The 15,963-nt window shown below is 42.7% G+C and overlaps 1 protein-coding gene across 6 annotated transcripts in view; it reads left to right on the forward strand.

Moving 5' to 3' along the window:
• Window positions 1-15,963, forward strand: part of WDR53 (WD repeat domain 53) — a 117,245-nt gene that overhangs the window by 3,586 nt on the left and 97,696 nt on the right. For 2 of the 6 annotated variants that reach the window (XM_085634219.1, XM_085634220.1), the window contains exon 2: window positions 282-378. The exons of 2 other annotated variants lie outside the window; for them this stretch is intronic. The gene's annotated coding sequence lies outside the window, so the exon portion shown is untranslated. The remainder of the gene's footprint in view (window positions 1-281; window positions 379-15,963) is intronic. 2 more of the 6 variants (XM_085634222.1, XM_085634221.1) reach the window with 1 other exon arrangement.

Raw genomic sequence — 15,963 nt, forward strand, 5'->3', positions numbered from 1 at the left:
TGCCCCTTTCTCACCTTAAGTCCAGGAGATTGGTCCCATAAGTCTCTGTACTGTAGATGACTGCCGTACTTGTTTTTCCTCCCATAGGATAACATTTCAGCTTCTGAAAAATGCACGAATTGTCGACTTTTTAAATGCAGAAGGATTCTCCTTGAAAACGCTCTTACCTGATTGTATTGATTCTAGTGCCTAAACCTATACATGTTATTTTTATAAATTGGTGTGGATTTCCTTATTGAGTTGTGAGCATCATTTATTGACTATTGTGTGTGTGTTTACAGATATCTAACCTAAATCTGTGATTACCCTAAGGCTGCCTGACCACAGTACCTCCTAGAAGAACGCCCTAGGATTGCTAGAGCAAGCACCTGTCCACTGGTAAGGGAATACCTGAACTCTTTGCATGGTATACTTCTTTTTGTTTTTCCATATATAGAGCCAGTTTCCTACAATCTTCCAGGCAGGGCATGCTTATTTTTTCTTTACACTGTGTTCTACTCCAGAAGGCTGATGTCCGCCAGGCACAGAGACTTCACAATTCATTATGCTTCTGTTTTGGGGTCTTCAGTTAGAGGCAACAAGGGCACTACCTGAAATGAGGGCCATCACGCTTAAGAAAGAATGTGTCTGCTGTGCAGAAGGGAAATTGAACAGCCACAGTGAATCTCTACAAACTGGTTCCTCGACATTAATTGTGGGATCAAAATGATCTGTGTGAAAAATGTGTATAAACAGTGGACGCTACTTGTTTCCAGTTTCAAATTCTTCAGTGACCAGAGAAGGAGTACTCTGCAAAGTACTCAAAGGATTGCTGAGATCTTGGTCTGGTATATTTGATAGCCAGCCTCCCAGAAATGAGTGCATCACCATAAGGTTGCCCATCTTGCTCTGGTCTCTCATAGCTCAACCTGCTAAGAGAGGGGAAGGAATGTTTGGCCTACAGGAAGAACCTGCCTGAGGAGGAGAACCTAGCTGATCTGCCTTGAGTGTGGGCCAGCCCGGTAAAAAGCAGACTGAAGTTGGAGTATAACCAGTACTGCCATGAGTCTGGATGGTGCCTCCTAGCCTTTGTATACGTTTCAACATCAAACCAAGTGAACAAAATAATGTTAAGGCCACATTAGGTGTCAGCCAACACACCCATTAGATACCTTCTAGAGCTGACTCTACTGCAAAGGTCTACAAACTTTTTTGAAGTCGGGCCCTCCTCCAAAAGTATAAGGCAAAGATTTGGGTGGACAAAACTGATTGCAGGGAGTCGGGAACTATGAGATTATTTAAAGTGTGCTTTTCTGTAGCTCATACTACACACTAATTACGAGACTTATGAAACCGCAAATGCATTAAAAAAAAACAGAATTGACCAGAAACACTTCTCCCCATAATTGGAGTTCTGTGATCCCCTTACACTCTTGGCCCCAAAGCAACAGAGCCTGCTGCACTAATGATAGCTGTGGCCCTAGGAAGCAGGCTATTTCATCTTCTTCTTTCACCACCTTCCCACCATGCAGGACCATCACTCAAGTCCTGAAACAGACTGTCTCTCCCTTTCTGAAAAAAATGAGCTCCTCGATGTTGCCTACTGTTTGGGGGCAATGTGCCCCTTGTCCTAATGCTAGAAAGCAAAATGAGCCTCCATGGCCGCTTTTTAAACTAAGACATTCATCATTGTGATGCAGTGACTCCTAGGCCCTAGAGCAACTGCACTTGCTTCACTAATGCTTGCTACTGCCTTGTGAAGCACGCTGTCTCCTCTGCCCATTGTTAACAGCAAAGGCTCCCATCCAGTACCCTCTCTCTCCTCTTCCATCTCTCTGATGCCCAAACTAAGGTGTGTCTCTGCATACACTTTCCAAACCCAACAGCCTTTGCTCCGAAGACCAAACCAGCACTTTGTAGTGTAGTTCCTATTTCCCATATAGGCTCTGCGCATTGGAATAATATACACTATAATTGTGTCGTAGGACAGAGGTCATTATGCCTCTATCGAGTACATTAAACTTAATTACTTTGTGTGCCAGCTAACTCAGAGGCCACTAGAAACTCCTTGAATAAACAAGAAGGAAGTAATTTCTTCCAACCGCATAAACATGACGACTTTGTTTCCCTTAGAATCGGAACATATCTCAGAATCGTGGAAACAACAGATAACAGTTTCACTCAGTCAATTGTGCATTCTTAGTTTCTTCAGAGTTACACAGAAATAGATAGACGGGCATTTCAATAAAAAGGATTTATTGAACAGTCTTGTTTCTCGTGTAAGAGATATGAGCTGTTACAATCGCAAGACAGTATGCGAGATATAATACGCACAGCGTAAGCAGTAAGAAGAAATAATACTGCAACAGCATTGTCTTCTAGCTGTGACATATATTCATATACACATACATGAATAACATAGGCTAAAAAGTGGATACTCGTTTGATGCTTCTAAATAGTTCTACCCCAGTGTACCTAACCTAAGTGTAGTACAAGGTAAGAAGTAGGTGCTGTATTCTATAGTATGGTATGCTATAGTTTTCCATATGCTAAGATTCCCTCTAGTTTCTAGTCAGCTCCATACCTTAGAATGAGAGAGGTGGGAATCTCTTTCCGGGTCTCAATCTCTAACACCCCGCGAAGGGAGTCAGAACACTTGAAGCTGGATTCTCTGCAGGCAGGGATGACAGCGTCTGGTCAGTGCGTCAGGCGGGGACTCAAATTCTTCCTAACTTGCCGTGGCGAGCCGTATCGAGCTGTGCAGCCGAGCCGTGGGTTGCCATGGTAAGGGAAGGTATATTTATACCTGGAAAGTGCTTAGGAATGTTAGCATTGACGTAAAGTCGGGCAGAGGAAGACGTCATGAATGAACCCCCAAGGAATAGTAGTTCATGCATAATAGATGAGTTCTTGGAGAAATCAATAATCCTAGCTAGGGAAAGTCCCAAAGGCTTAAGTGTCTGGTTTCTAAGAACTCGTTGTGACGTTGGGATGGACGGATGTAGGTGACCATGCCTGTATTTGAATAGCATGGCTAATGCCTAAATAAAGACTGGTATTCTATGCCTAAATAAGGGTAATGCGAATTGTGCCTATATAAGGACATGATTTAGGAAAACCTATATATGGACGTCTAAATCGAAACACAACACCCACTCCACTTTCGAATGAATGATAATCCTAAATGCTAAACATGAAATTCTAAACATTTAAAACTGAGTACCACATGTTGCTAAAAACTTTTGTAAAAGCATACTAAAATAAGACTTTGTTAAAAACCTTTTGCTAGACATGAAATGCTAAGGTGCTGTACATATTAAAGCAATGTTTCATTCTAAGCATATGTTTACAGTGAATGCTAAATGAATGAACATAAATGTATACATATGATGAAATGGCTCACGATTACAGAAGAAAAGGTGAAAGCCATTTCATGTCATGTTACATAAATGAAATTGTTGTGAATAAAGGTGACAATGTGTCCCTGGAAGTGTTCAAAGAAGTCTGTTTTCTATTAATAGTTCTACTTTAAGCATATTACTTTGCCATAAAAAGAAAAATACAAATTTAGAAGAAAAAATAAATTGTATGTAAAAGTTCCAAGGTTTTGTCTTTGTTTTGAAAAATGAAGGCCAAATTTGTAGCTTTCCCGGTACACTGCGAGCCGAATCAAAAGTCAGTGTAAGGGGCTGGCGAAAACATGAAATCCTCTTTTCCTGTAGACAAAAGATCATCGAACGATGTCGGTGATAGTTGGAATACCTCGTTTAGAAGATTAACTGCACATAGATGTGAAGCATCGCCAGTAGCAATGTTCGTTTCCGATGTTACCTGTGTGTCTGTTGATCCATCTCGTACCTCAGCAGTAGCATGTTGCGTCTGTGAGATCTCAATGAATGCCGTCATTAGGATTAGTATCCTCTGGGGACAACACAGAGCATGGACCGTTATCGGGTCCAGCAGAGTATCGATATCCGTTGGCATGACTGATGGGAGTGTTAGACAGATGTCTAGCACGCATTCTTCACCGCAAAGCAGGCAGCGTAGAACAGATAAGATGCAATCTTGCCAGATTGGTCTTAATGACAGAAACCATGTGATATTTAATTCTCGTAGACGAGGTAAGCCCAAAAGTTGTACTATGCGCTCACGACACTTCCTTTCCAGGAGAGCTTTCTCCAAGGTGTTGGGAATGACGATGGTGGATTGGCTTGCCATAGCGTAGTAGTAGGAAGAAAAACAGGATTCCTGCAACGAGTGCTAGAATTAGCGGCAGACAACTAAACATGAGTGCACGAATTTTGGAATGATTCCGAGGACAGCTTGAAAAGGTGTTAACATTCCTGAACATATGGTCTTAAATACATGCACAATACCGCTCGTATCAGACATGTTTAAGATACGTCCCAACATTTCTGTGAAATGTGTAGGGCAGTTTGTACGTAACAGAGCCTGTATCTCAGCCGAAGTCCTTGCAATTTGTAAATCTTAGGTTTCTTTGGCCGAGGTCAAAGGCGCGGTCTGTTGTAAAAGAATGGCTTTCATTCTGCTTAAAGTATCAATTCGTATAGAAGAGATGTTCAGTGAAGGCCATAAAGGCGACTGCCTGACTGTGTCTATTTGGAGGAACAAAACTTGCATACAGCAAGTGACCCTGGAGCCAACCGTTACTAGATATAGGATACCTGGCAACATGACACAACACCTCTATCACTCAACATGAGGTAACTCCCATTTGAAAGTTGGCCAAACGTTGGATTAATCACAGCTGCTGGTGAACCTTGCAGGTGGCAGGATAAATTTGCAGTAGAACCGCTACAGGCCCCGTGTAAACTAATATCCCGAGATATGAGTGAACCGCTCAGTGCATTTTCACAGTGTGTACTGCTAATAAACACTTCACGCCCCCCACTCCAACATCTGTGGGTGTAAGGTAAATGCCAGGATGTCTTGATGTATTCTTTACCCAACCTTTCATATTTGCCTGCTTGCATTTGTTTGAGACAATACTGAAAATGGAAAGTTGTTACAGGCAGAGTTATTTTGCCATGAATGATCCATTCGGTAGCTGGTTTTTCTGCTACTGTAAATGGCAATTTTTCCAGTTTTTCAATGCTCAGCACTATACTTTGCTTCTCTTTGTGCCAGTTCGATCTGTTTGTCAGTGAGACTGTATTCTGAAACCAGAGACGACGTGTTGATGAAACTCCAAGGCACATAGCCTGCACGCAAGTTTTGTAGCGTCCAGCCTTATAACAGAATAGAACACAATTGAGACTGGCCTTGTCGCAACAAGACCAAATCTTGTTCCACAATGTCTATAGCAGAAGATACAATGTTGCCCAGTGAATATATCCTGGATGTCAGAGTCGTTAACCCATTGTCGACCACAGCGAGAGATTTCTCTAAATTAATACGGTCAATTTCTCGTATTCTTTCTGCGGCGTCGGCTTGGGTAATCTTCCATATTTCATTATAAGCAGCATTCATGCCGGCATATATGAAACGTTTTTGACACGGTTTTCTTGGACCTAGCAAGAAATCCCTACGGTCTGCACCTTCTTTAAGTAAAGATAAGTGTTGTTTCACATCCTCTAGTGTAGATTTCTGTAGCCAATCAAGGCATAATTTTCCTACACTGTATGTTGTTTCTACCCCTGGATGCTGTCTTTGAACATAACGGGGGTCTGGCCTATTGATTGTAAAACCCTGTATTCTGTTCAGGAATCTTTCTTGACAGATGTTAGTGTCTATGGGCCGGAGCAACCATTTTTCCCATTCAGGATCTGTTGTTTTGTTAAATTGTATGTACGTCGACCTCCCCCTGTGTAGTGCTATTACTTGTAGGTGTAGGTATGGACGGTGTGTTCATGTCTTTGATCTTGGCTAACCCAAGGCAAGACGTTTGTTAGACAGTGTCATTCAAAAACGATATTTGCTGTGGGATGATGCAGGCTCTAAACAAAGCTTCTATCCCCTGTACTTGCCAATCTTTTGTACCCCAGACAGATTTTGTGTCAGTTGTGTCTTTCCAAAAGTCGAAACCCTGTCTAGACAGTTGGGCAGTAAAGGCTGCAGAATAAATCTGTTTTGAATTAGTTAACATATTTCTCGTTCCTGTTTTGTTCACATTTTTAAAGTAAAATGTTTCCGGATTGGATGTATTGTACCCTGAAAAATATGGAAACTTAATTGTAAACGTTTTTGAGCTACCCCTTGGTGGTGTAGGACAATGTTCCCATTGGTTATACATAAATACATTTCTAGGTGTTTCAGATCTATGCAAGAAATGATGACCATAGTGGTTGTAACAATAAAGCTGTTCATAGTCTGTTGAACCCTCTAAGTATTCATGGTTAGAGAATGCAGCAGACCTTTCTAGACCAGACATCATGTTATTAACAGTCTCAAAGTCCCAATCATCAGAATAGGTACTGGAGGTAATAAAGTCACTTAATGAAATCTTAAATAAGTGTGGAATCTTCAAAAGTTCAGACGGGCCAAATATATCATAATCCGTTTTGTCCCAAACTGTACCATCTTGTCAGCAGTGAACATCGCAGCCGTTCCTATACAAGTCTCTTGCTTCACGATGGGATGATTTGTGTGGTTTCAAAAGAAAGTTTAAATTTTTACTTTCTGTGTCCAAGTGAATATATCTTCCATTTATCAGCATGCTCAGAGTCTTTATTAAAGCTAGCCAAAGCAGAAAGAAAAGTATTCCAGAAATAATCCATGGTTCAATCAATGGTGAAACCAGATAAGTCTTTTCCAGGAGATGAAAAAAGTCTTGTGCTCGTTCTTTGAAAGTTCTTTTGGCTGGCGTTGTTTCCGGTTCGCTTGGATCCTCAGAAAACGTATCACAGTTAATGAAATAGCCAGAGGCAGTTCTGTCAATGATTGAAATTGCATCAGGATTCGTTGAAATCGCTGGCACCATGATGTCTGATCATGTGTTACGTTGGTGTAGACAGGTGTTTCAGGACGAACTGTTATTTGGGTTTCCAGAGGAATGAGTTCCATAGCATTGTTGCTTAGTCCTTCTTTTCTTACTGCTGAATTCTCGATGGTGATGAGTCTTTCAGTCTGAACCTCTTGAATGGTAGCTTGAGGAGTGCTTCTGCTACTTGGTCGCAGCCCACTACTGCTTAGTATTGGCCACAAAGTGTGGTTTGATGAGGTCGATTGACACAAATCGTTTCTCCTTTTTCCAGCAAGGGGCGGCAGAAGTACTGTTCTTGTTCTTTGGATGGCTAGGACAGGTACTGGTTGTCTGTAAGAAGGCCGAAATTCCTTCATGTCCGCGATCTTCTCTCTGACTAGATCCCAAGCTTTGGGATCCAGACAGGCCTTACTGGCACGGCTGGATTTTCCCCAGTGGTGGTTGGCTTCAGGAACACGTTTGCTTTGTTTCGATCTTAGTTCATTTAAGTCCTATAAAACAGCCAAACGATCTTTGTTATCAAATGGTTTATTTTCCACCACTGTGCCTTTACATTCGGGAGCTGGAACCCACATTCTTGTCCCAAATAGGAGCTCATATGGAGTGACCCCCCAGAGAACTTCTTGGCAAATTGTTTAGTGAGCGTTGGACCCCACAAAGATGTTTGACCCACCCATCACCCAAACCTAATACCCTAGCTGTTATAGACTGCTTTATGTCCCGGTTTTTCCTTTCCACAACGGAATTTCCCTCAGGATGGAATGGAGAGGAGTACTGCAATGCTACACCCAAACTGGCCATGGCTTCTTTGTAAGCCGGAGAGCTAAACGCAGGGCCCTGGTCAGAATGTTGTGTGTCAATTGTGTATGTGACGACAAAGACTCGCAAATCTTTTATAACAGTTTGAGCGTCAGCCGAGCGCTGAGGCCACATCCATAGGAACCTTGAACTAGTGTTTTTGGGATTGCATTTGTCCAAACGGACGCTTGCACATAGATAGTCTAATGCTGTCTGACAATGGTGTCTGTACTGGGCACGCTACTTCGCAGTCTGGTGGCGTTCTGCACTGCAATCTCTATTGCAGTCTATGCAGTTATTGATGAAGATGTGAATCAGTGTATTCATTCCAGGCCACCAGTACATCTCTTTTAATATGGTTTAAGAGATCCCCTGATGTGACAGACTCTCTCCCAGATGTGCTTCATAAATCAAAGCTGCTCTACGTTCCATGTTTGGAATTACCCTATCCCCCACTCCAGGGATTCGAGCAAACGGAACATTGTTCGCATCAATTATATATGAGTGGAAATTATTTAGGTAACGCTGCACCACTGCCTTTGCTTGAAGCATTGACAGCTAATAATATCTCCCTGTCTATTCTCGTTTTTGAACGAGTGATCGCAGCTACGGAAGCAGTTTGCACAGCCCCCTTCGCGGCTTCGTCAGCCAATGAATTCCCCGCAACCTGAACGCCATCACGTTGATGACTCAGCGTGTGTATCACATGAGTGTTTTTGTAGTCCATTTCGCAACTGAACTACTTGTTCCCAAAGCGTTTTATGCTTCATTGTGCCACCTTTTGCATCTTTGAAACCATTTTGAAGCCAATTCTGTAAATATTAATTGTATGATTGAACACAGTAAAAAGAATCACACACTATAAGTGTGGGGAATTCGCGATCTGTATTTTCAAGTGCCAATTTGAATGCTTGTAGTTCAGCTCGCTGAGTTGTACAATCTCCTAGAGATTGTGTTTTAGTGACCATTGGTCGGAATTTACCATCGCGCATGCGACCTTTAACGATTGCGCATGCTGCACTTTAAGCTTGCTTACTTTTCGTAGCGGGTTGTGCTGATCCGTCAGTATAAATTATAAATTCATACTGCTCAAGAGGGAGAATCTCAATAGGCAGAGTGCATTCATGTTCATATTGCAGGAATGCTTGTGTTTTTAAATAAGGATCAAAAACATATTCAACATCCGTTGCAGCAAGAGAATTAACCCATTGTATCCATCTTGTATGTAAAGCTTTTGCATGTGGAATGGTTAATGGTGGTTGGACTGTGAAAGTCCGCATGACATATTGGACTAACTGTCTGTACATTTTTATTAACTCTTTAAGTTGAGGGAGTAATTCATTGTTTGACATCTCTTCGATGTCAGGAGGAGGTGTGTAGTCGGCTAAAATCGGCCATGTTGCTCCTGGTCTACCTAGTGGACCAAGCCTGGTAATGTGATTTTAATGTTTTAGGGCGCCTTTAAACCAGAGATTATGCTCCTGGTATGTTTTTAAATAAGGATCAAAAACATATTCAACCTCCGTTGCAGCAAGAGAATTAACCCATTGTATCCATCTTGGATGTAAAGCTTTTGCATGTGGAATGGTTAATGGTGGTTGGACTGTGAAAGTCCGCATGACATATTGGACTAACTGTCTGTACATTTTTATTAACTCTTTAAGTTGAGGGAGTAATTCATTTTTTGACATCTCTTCGATGTCAGGATGAGGTGTTTAGTCGGCTAAAATCGGCCATGTTGCTCCTGGTCTACCTAGTGGACCAAGCCTGGTAATGTGATTGTAATGTTTTAGGGCGCCTTTAAACCAGAGATTATGCTCCTGCTATGTGAGTGGAATATCAACATCCTCGAAAGGAATATATTCCTCAGGTGGTTCATCTTCTTTATAGAAGTGAAACACTTTTGTTAGTGGATTTGATTCTGGGAATACTATCCATGAATAGAATACCTCTGTCTGAAAAGATTCATGTGCCTCTATCACAAAAACTGCTCTACCACCTCTTGGTGTTAGGCCGTGTTTTATAAGTTTTAGAGTGATGGCTGTCCTTAAGTTTGGATGGATGTTTATAACACCCTCATCGGTTTCATTTAAACCTGTAAGATTAAAAGCTGTTACGACTTGGTCAGTCGCAGCCTCACCGGTCACAGTATTATTATCCCCGTTTTGGGACATTGTTTTTTAAAAATGTAGAACAAGTTTCAAGGAAACAAAGATAAGGTGCACAATATTTTGGAACACTGTATCCTTCAACGTTGAACAAACCAAAGAGCTAATGCATAGGATTTTTCGTCCTACTCAGCTATGGCGGATATTAACCCTACCCACTCCAGACATCTTATGGAGAATGTGAGTAGGGGTCTCTGAGAAAAGCACGACTGAGTTACTTCAGTATCTAGCATTCAATTAGTGCCTTACTAAACACGTTGGGCGCCATGAGGTATAGTTCCTATTTCCCTTATAGGCTCTGCGCATTGGAATAATATACACTGTAGTTGTGGTATAGGACTGAGGTCAGTCTGCCTCTATCGAGTACATTAAACTTAATTACTTTGTGTGCCAGCTACTCAGAGGCCACTAGAAACTCCTTGAATAAACAAGAAGGGAGTAGCTTCTGGCAACCGCATAAACATGACAACTTTGTTTCCCTTAGAATCGGAACATGTCTCAGAATCGTGGAAACAACAGATAACAGTTTCACTCAGTCAATCGTGCATGCTTAGTTTCTTCAGAGTTACACAGAAATAGATAGACGGGCGTTTCAATAAAAAGGATTTATTGAACAGTCTTGTTTCTCGTGTAAGAGATATGAGCTATTACAATCGCAAGAGAGTATGCGAGATATAATATGCACAGCGTAAGCAGTGAGAAGAAATAATACTGCAACAGCATTGTCTTCTAGCTGTGACATATATTCATATACACATACATAAATAACATAGGCTAAAAAGTGGATACTCGTTTGATGCTTCTAAATAGTTCTACCCCAGTGTACCTAACCTAAGTGTAGTACAAGGTAAGAAGTAGGTGCTGTATTCTATAGTATGGTATGCTATAGTTTTGCATATCAACAAACAATACAGTGCAAAGAGGGGGGTCTAAGGGAAAAATTTAATGACCACCACAAGACTTATTCCCCATAACATATATCAAAAAACAGTATGAAATCTTGGGGTCAATGGACAAACTATTAAACGAAGTATGTAAGTACTATTCAAAAATGTAACAACCTTACAGATAAAGACCAGGAACTAGGTTTTTCCTCTGGGAGGAGATTCCCAAATGATGAAGCATGTCACCTATGGTGAGTGAGGGAATTCGTCCTCTAAAGGGATATGCCCACAGTTTTATTTCTGTGAGGTATAGTCATTGGTCTTTATCTGTAAGGTTGTTACATTATTGAATAGTACTTACATACTTCGTTTAATAGTTTGTCCATTGACCCCAAGATTTCATACTGTTTTTTGATAGTTTTGCATATGCCAAGAGTCCCTCTAGGTTCTAGTCAGCTCCATACCTTAGAATGAGAGAGGTGGGAATCTCTTTCCGGGTCTCAAACTCTAACACCCTGCGAAGGGAGTCAGAACACTGGAAGCTGGATTCTCTGCGAGCAGGGATGACAGCGTCTTGTCAGTGCGTCAGGCGGGGACTCGAATTCTTACGAACTTGCCGTGGCAAACCGTATCGAGCTGTGCAGCTGAGCCGTGGTTTGCCATTGTAAGGGAAGGTATATTTATACCTGGAAAGTGCTTAGGAATGTCAGCATTGATGTAAAGTCGGGCAGAGGAAGACGTCATGAATGATCCCCTAAGGAATAGTAGTTCATGCATAATAGATGAGTTCTTGGAGAAATCACTAATCCTAGCTAGGGAAAGTCCCAAAGGCTTAAGGGTCTGGTTTCTAAGAACTCGTTGGGATGGACGGATGTAGGTGACCATGCCTGTATTTGGATAGCATGGCTAATGCCTAAATAAGGACTGGGATTCTATGCCTAAATAAGGGCAATGCGAATTGTGCCTATATAAGGACATGATTTAGGAAAACCTATATACGGACGTCTAAATCGAAACACAACAACTTGCACAGCAGGTATGCACTGGCCCTCTAATGGAAGAAAGGAAAGATAGTAAAACAGTCATTCTGCAACTGCAGCACCAATGATCCGTACAGCTCTGCGAAGCAGGTTGTCTACTCTGCCTACTCCCTAGGAACATCTCTCCTAGGTATGATGCATGAAGCAAGCTTTCTGAACCTTGGTGTTTCTTGGGCCCCGTTAATTGGATCCTGTTCTATGTGAAGCAGGGGTGACCTGTGCCCCGATTCTTGCAAGGAACATTGCCCCCACACCTTTCATTGTACGGCAGAGGTGCAGGCTCCTGTGCTGTGAAGCAGAGGGAGAGATAGAGAAGAAACATGCCTTCTCATCGGGGTGCCTACTATGTGAAAGAAATGTAAGTGTGTGCAATTGGTTAGTCACCAAATATAAAGGCTGCTTAGGAGCCAGTGTAGACTGGAGTCACTTGAAGCTTCATGGTGACAAATAGTTATTCTTTGTGAGAGGTAATATAAGGGTGTGGAGTTCTGGCATATGTCCTTTTAATGGGCATCTACAAAAATGTTTGCACTAGATAAGGACTCATGATTACAAAACTGTGTATTTTTAAAACACTTGTTTTATCTTAAAACCTACATTTTGTGCCAGCCTGTTTTACACTGTGTGATATAATTTTAAAACGATGACCGTCGCAGTGCTTTTTGTCACAGGCTAGGGTCTTGTAACACTATAAATAAACAAGTCACTATTCCTCACTGCACCAATCAGGATTTAATTATGTGACTCTCTGGTCACACAGCACAGACATCTGTAGTGATCATATTCACCAAGTGAGGTTTCACAAGTGAAAAAAATAAGTTTCCCAATGATTATTTTCACTTGCATTTATTTTTTAGGGCTCGCGCCCTGCGTTGCAATGCGTAGCACTGCTCGCGCAGGCGAGAGCCCTTTTGTAGGGGGTTTAGAAACGGAGCCTGGAATCGCACACGCTCGTGCGTGTGCTTTTCCTTTTGGCATCCGCGATTGGCCTTTGAGTGCGTGTTTTTCTCAAAGACGGCACGCAATAGGCCAAAGGCGGATGCATTGCTCCGCCCATGGCCTATTGGTGTCTATTACGCGCACCAAAGGCCATGTGGTTTCAATTATCGTGCCCAGACACGGGCGCGACAATTGAAAGCGCATGTTCACTGTGGCGCGCGCGCGCACACCACTCACGGGATTGTTCTGTTTTTGGATCTGTTTCCCAGGGAAGCAAGTCGGGCCGGCCTCTTCTCCGTCGCCAACAGGCTCCGTTCAGCAGGCGCTCCGGGCCGTCAGGGGTCCGATGGGTCAGAGTGTGCCGGGACCTTCTAGTCGTCAATCGGAGACCACATCAGCTCCACTCCAGGCCCCATAACTCAGCAGCAGGGTGGGCGACGCTGCGAAGGGGGGGGGGAACTCCTTCACTTTCACTTGCCTTCATCGTAGCGCCCCTTTCCACTCTGCAACTTTGGCCGTGCCTTCTTAGGCCACCGCTGCTCGCTCTGCCAGCCACCGGAATCCATCACTAGGCCCTGCATAGGCCGCCCTGGACTTTTCTCCCAGGACCCATCAGAGGTGGGGGACCCGGTCACTGGCATTGCCTTAGCAGTTGATCAGTTTCCCCAAAGCCGTCAGTCTATTGTGGGGAAGCTCACGGCTGATTCTCAGCTCGGTAACTGCTAGCACGTAGGTGACGGGCTCAGATCGGCTGCCATCTTAGGTCGGCCACAGCTCAGCCCCAGCTTGCCTTCGCTGTTATCCTTGTTACTTGCAAATATCAGGGCCGGCACGGTGGATGCACTCCCTGAGGCCAAACGGAAATGGGCTGACTCACTGGGACATACGCTCACAGATAAAACCTGGGAATGTTGTTGTGCTCAAGTAAAGAGCACTCCTTTATACTACAGACACAAGGTAATACAATTTAAATACTTGCATAAATACTACTAGTATACCCTCGAGCGCATAGCTAGATTCGTTGTGGGGGAGGGGAGTAAATGTGTGAGGTGTGGAACTCAGTTGGCTGATTTCTTGCATGTGGTGTGGGCCTGTCCGTGCATACGTTGTACTGGCAGGAATTCATCCAAAGTGTGGCAGATGGGTGTCGACGGCTTGCAACTATTTGTTTATGCAGGCTAAGAGGCTCGGCGTCATCCAATGGATGCTAACGTGGATACTACTGTCAAAATATTGACTTCGTAATGCAGCGTATTGCCAGGATATGACTGACCAATTTGCAGAGACGACACCCCCCTCAGCCCGTCCCAACACTTGTTACTATTATCCATTGTAATGGGACTTAATTAACGTGCCATTTAATTATTGATAGTCTGAATTGGCCATACTGGGACTCAAATTATCAACCTGCAGGTGTCCGATGCGAGCATTTAACTCGTTGAGCCCCCTTGCTACTTGGTGTTTCACTGACCCACCCCCCTCACCCATGCCCCCCCTGCACAGTGCTCCAATTTCTTGCCTCTGTGTGTAGTTCTCATTTTCATACGTTTTATTGGTTATCATTAAAAATCTCTGCTTATTTATGGCCAAGCTCTGAGAACAAGGGATATATAGAAACTCCTGGCAAGGCGCTAAGAAGGCTTCGCCATATTCTACTCGAACATGAGCAGCACACAGCGGAAAATTGTTTTGAACAGTACTAACAAACTAAGGATTAAGAAATGGACCGGGAAATAAATGTTCATTATAATCCGCTTAATTCTGTTTTAACTGCAGCAGTTGTCACCTCAGGTCACACTTGGAAATTATTAGCAGCCGCGAACTAAATGCAAATTACCATATACTATTAAAAATACATAATCACCTTGTACAGCTGCTAAAATAGTTAAATACTGCGATAATAGACAAGCTGATAGTGCTTTTCCTAAAGTCATCTGCCTGATTTGTTATTTTTATTTTTGGCGTAGTCAGACATTAATTTCACTAGGGGTAAGTTTTGCATGGGTATTAGAGAAATTGAGCATGGCGCAGACTTGCATAGTATTTTTAAATTTTTGTGCCACATTCAGAGAGTGCATTATGCTGCACTTTGGTGCATGCATGGCAGACTCATTACGTTTTAAGCAAATTGTTATTCCCCTCTGTAAACTGATAGTTTTTCATGCACAGTACTGTGACAGTGGCACTGGGAGAGCTCTGCATCGGAGTCACACAAAACACATTTTCACTCCACCAAGGACCAAACTATTGGCTTTGTCAGTGCTTGTTATGGAAGGGGATGTCCTGGTCTCCCGCTCACAGCTCTTACTTCGGGCCTCCCCCCTGGTACTTGTCTAAACAATGCAGGTGATGTCACAGGGACTTTTTAAGCTAGAGTAATATTGTGTAGATCGGAATTATTTGGCTGTATTACATGTTATTTATATTTTTTGTCTGATTTTCGTGCAACATTGGCAAGCAGCACACACACTCAAGGACACAAATTCATGCATAATTGATATCCTCAATGTGTGCCACAGCCCTTATTGGATATTACATTTGTAAATAAGGGAACAACCGTCGTCAGGTCAGCAGAGATAAACAAGCATTTGCAATGCAATAAGTGTCGCATTACTAAAGGTTTGAGCTATTGGCGTTCCAATTAATGCAACGTAATTAGCTCAAATTTTAAGTAATGCGAGACCTATTGCATTGCAAATGCTTGTCATTTAAGGTGTGTGCGTGTTATTCCAGATGCAGTTAACTGAAGATGAAAAAAATAACAAAATGCAGAATATTTTGTTTTCACCCCCCGCCACCACAGCCCTTTGCATCAACCCCCAGTCTGCACTGCTAAAGGCCACGTCATGGCTTCCTTTCTGGACTGTGTCCCACTCACAAGGACCTACTAGTACCACTGTCAATCCACAGCAGTTGGACAGTATGATGGTGAACAGAGAGCATGCCATGGAAGGTGATGCAACTGTGCTGTCGTAGTTTTAGTGCGAGTGTGAATGATGAAAGACACACCAAAGTAAACATACAAATCGCACTTGACCGTCTATCTGCCTGTCTTGTAGGTCTTCTAAGTTAAAGTAATAGAACAGTTATCAGCACTCCAAAAAAGACATCATGGAATGTCTATTAAGAACCGAATTCAAAACAACTCTGGTTTTGTCTGTTGTATGTTGTAGGTCGCTGAAATGATTTTTTGCATATCCCCACATTCTGTT

This window comes from Triturus cristatus, chromosome 11 (assembly GCF_964204655.1).
Source record: "Triturus cristatus chromosome 11, aTriCri1.1, whole genome shotgun sequence".
Taxonomy (NCBI): Eukaryota; Metazoa; Chordata; class Amphibia; order Caudata; family Salamandridae; genus Triturus; species Triturus cristatus.